Source organism: Peromyscus maniculatus, chromosome 2 (genome assembly GCF_049852395.1).
Source record: "Peromyscus maniculatus bairdii isolate BWxNUB_F1_BW_parent chromosome 2, HU_Pman_BW_mat_3.1, whole genome shotgun sequence".
Taxonomy (NCBI): Eukaryota; Metazoa; Chordata; class Mammalia; order Rodentia; family Cricetidae; genus Peromyscus; species Peromyscus maniculatus.
Window position 1 is genome coordinate 22,253,951 of NC_134853.1, and position 3,761 is coordinate 22,257,711.

The following is a 3,761-nucleotide window of genomic DNA, read 5'->3' on the forward strand; positions in this document are numbered from 1 at the left end:
CTCAAGTGAAATAATCTGCCAAGTTTTGAGGGAAAATTCCAAGTTCAGAAAAGCATACAACTCAACAACTTCACAGAGGAGGAGAATGAAGGAATAAAGGGAAAACATACTCATTCTGTTTAAGAAGACAAGGAGGTCAGACATATGGTGAAAAAACTTCCACATGGTGAAAAGTGGGCATTTAGAGAAAAAGTAAGGAAGCCTAAATGATCAGAAAATGTATACTTAGATTCAGCCAGCATCTAAAATCCAAAAGAAAGAGACAGACAGAAAGAAAAAGCAAGTGTTGTTTAGTCTGATCGGGCCACACTGAGGTAGACAGATCATCTGATCCTCAACATACCATTTAGGCACTGCACTGGGTAGTGTTGATGGCTTTGCAGCTGGGATCACACTGTCTCTGATCCCAGGGCAGGGGATGAGCAGACGCAGAATCAACAGCACACACTTTGGGAGGTATGTAAGCAGTCTCATTTATTAAACAAAGGGCTGAGGTATTTATGTGGGTGCTGTTTAGTGGGCTTTCCCTCTATGGCTATTGTGGCCTTTCTTGATTTGTCCTTGGGTTTTACATCAGCAGTTGTCATCTTGGGGGTCCAGTTTCAGGCTCCTCTAGGTCAGGACAGTACTGTGCATGTCACAGCTCTTTGTTTGCTTAAGGTGTGGTGAGGTAATTTCAGCCTTACCTGCCTCAGTGTAGGGAGAATTCTGGGAAGGAAATGTTTAGTATATGAATTAAGGTGAAATTTTGTATTGTTTTGTTTTTTGATACAGGGTCTACTTTATAGCGTTGACAGTCTGTATATTACTAAGTAGACAAGGTTGACCTTAAACACATCAAGATCTGCTTGCCTCTGCCTCCCGAGTCCTCGGATTGAATGTGTGCTACACCCTCATACCTCTGTAGAAAAAAATTTTTCTTCCTGTCTCTTTAGTGTGGTTTAAGAGGGTCCGTTGTCCTTGTGATTGAACCTGACCACCTAGAATGTTAGGTCTTCACCCAATCTACAGATATTGTTCTCTTAACCATGAGTTTTCTTTAATGGGCCCTTTATAGATGTAACCAACCGTCTTATCAAACAAGAAACACAGAAACAATGCAAAATAGAAAGCCGAGAGGTCAGAGCTAGAGCCAAAATCTCACCCTTCCGCCTGCGGTGTCCCAGCCTCCCGAATGAGGGAGCTCTTTCCTGTCTGTTCGTCTATTTAAAGTATTTTGTTCTGCCTTCTCATTGGTTGCAAACGCAAACACGTGACTGCCACATCACTGTCTGAATGCACAGCCCCCTAGGTCTTAAAGGCATATGTCTCCAATGCTGGCTATATCCCTGAACACACAGATATCTATGGGATTAAAGGCGTGTGCCACCACCGCCACACTCTTGCTATGGCTCTAATAGTTCTGACCCCCGGGAAACTTTATTTATTAACATACAATCAAAATAATATTTCAGTACAATTAGATTACAAACACATTTCTCCTTTTCTATTTTAATAAAAAGAAAAAAAGCAAAAGGTTATAACTAACAAAAGAAAAACTATATACAAAAGTACAATAACTATATACAATATATACAAGTAATAAATACCTAAACGGGTATTTGACAAATCAGAGAAAATAATTCCATTATCTATCCTATTTTGGTAATTCCAAGATGTATCTAATGCACTTTCTATCCTAATTAATTTTTCAACTATAAGTAACTAATCTTCAACCATAACTAACTAATCTTCAACTCCCTCAGAGACCCAAGAAGGAAATAATATTAGCTAACAAAAATAAAAAACAGGAAGTGCATGCAAGCAACTTCCAAAAAATTTGTGAGTTGACAGAAACAGCCAGCTGCCTGGGCAGTCACCTGAGGTTTCTCCGCAGTGTTGGGGCATCATCTTCAGCCTATAGGCTTAGTGTATCTGACAGACTCATTTGTGAAGTAGGATGTACACAAGGTCAACAGTTCAATCTCACATTGGGTGAGAGCAGTCCATGTACCAGAAACACCTGAATTCCACTAGTGTCCTGTCATGATTCAGGATTTTAATTTCTGAAAATTGTTGACAGTTTTTTAATTCAGCTGTCCATTCTTCTTGGCTGTGTATATATGGCTTCATCTCAGCATCCCCTTCTTCTTCACATCCCTCTATTAAATGCCAGTCTACTTTCGAGAGGCATGAACTTTCAGCTGCTGTTCCATTGCACAACAGAATCCATCGGCCCTCTGCCTGTTAAGCTGCCTTCGAAGAAAAGGGCACCATACCTTTTCTGGATGCGAAGGCCACTTCAGGGATGGGGCCATATTGTCCTGGCCTCAGAAGATGTCTTTTGATAAAGCCATAACCATACTTGTTTTGGTAAGAATCAGTAGTCCATTGTTTCGTGTTCTGTCTGTCAATTTTGTCCTGTTGATTTGAGGATACTTTGTTGTCCAGTGGCTAACTTTTGCCACAAGGAAAGTTGACTCCATATGCAGTTTCTTCAATGCCCATATTTTCTCTGAAGTAGATTAGTAATGCAAGGAGCTGACATGTCTCAAAAAAGAAAAATTTTCTAAGTTATTAAAACATTTTAAATGCCATATTCTGTAGATCTCTGAAGGGTTTGAAGATGACCTGTCTAAAACATCTCTGCTCAATTTTTAAAACATATCTAATATGACTACAAGTTCTATTGTAATGTCTAACTACTAACTTTCATTTCTTTATATCCTAGTAGTTGGTAATAATAACATTCAAGGATCAGAAATTTGTATTACATTGTTAAATGAATGGTATAAATACAATTAGAAACATACATATAACATTTTCTAACAATATCAGTTTCAAATTTGTATACAATATAAAACAATTCAATCCAATGTAAAGTATTAGTAATTGTCTTTTTCATTTCTTTCTTTCTTTCTTTCTTTCTCTCTCTCTCTCTCTCTCTCTCTCTCTCTCTCTCTCTCTCTCTCTCTCTCTCTCTCTCTTTAACAAGAACCTTAAATTTAATCTCCTTTGCTTAGCTTTTTTCTTAACCCTTGACAATAACTTGTAACCAGCCCCCCTAAATACTGAAAATTATCCCAGACCCAAAAACCATTAAAAAGACCAAAAAACCACCCACCCCACACCACCTCTTTGGGAATGTGGGCGTCGTAGTCTTAAAATTGCTTCCTGCTGGGTATGGGCGAAGTTTTCTTTATCATGAAAGAATGCTCTGAGCACCTTGTAGTTCAAAGCTGATCTGTGGATGATGTTTGTCAGCTTCATGATATCATTATTGTCCACGTAGAATTGTTGTTGTTGTGGGGCCCCATCTTCTTTCTGGAGACTTCAGTTGATGTTAGGCCTGGCCATGATTTCCTGCAGAAAACTGATAAGAGACTCGAACACAAAAACATATATATGCAGCTAGCCTTTTTTCTAGAATTAGTTAGTACTCTATGTGACCATTCATATCTTAACAAAGTTTAAAATGTATATATATATATATATATATTAATCTTGTAAATTTTGATATAAAATTTATACTTTAAGAAAAGTTTAAAGAATCAGAATAGAATCAAAAGAGTTGAGATTAGTAATAGAATAGTCACTTAATTAATTTTGCTTTTGTCCTGTACCATAGCAGAAGATGGCTCTTATTCTGGCATGATACAGGGAGTTTGCATTTTCCTTTTAACAACATGCTTGAGTTTAAAGAAGGAGAGAGCCATTCTCCAACTCCAAAGTCAGCTTTAAATTTTAATTGAACTGGGACTATTAGAAAACCAAGAGTGTTA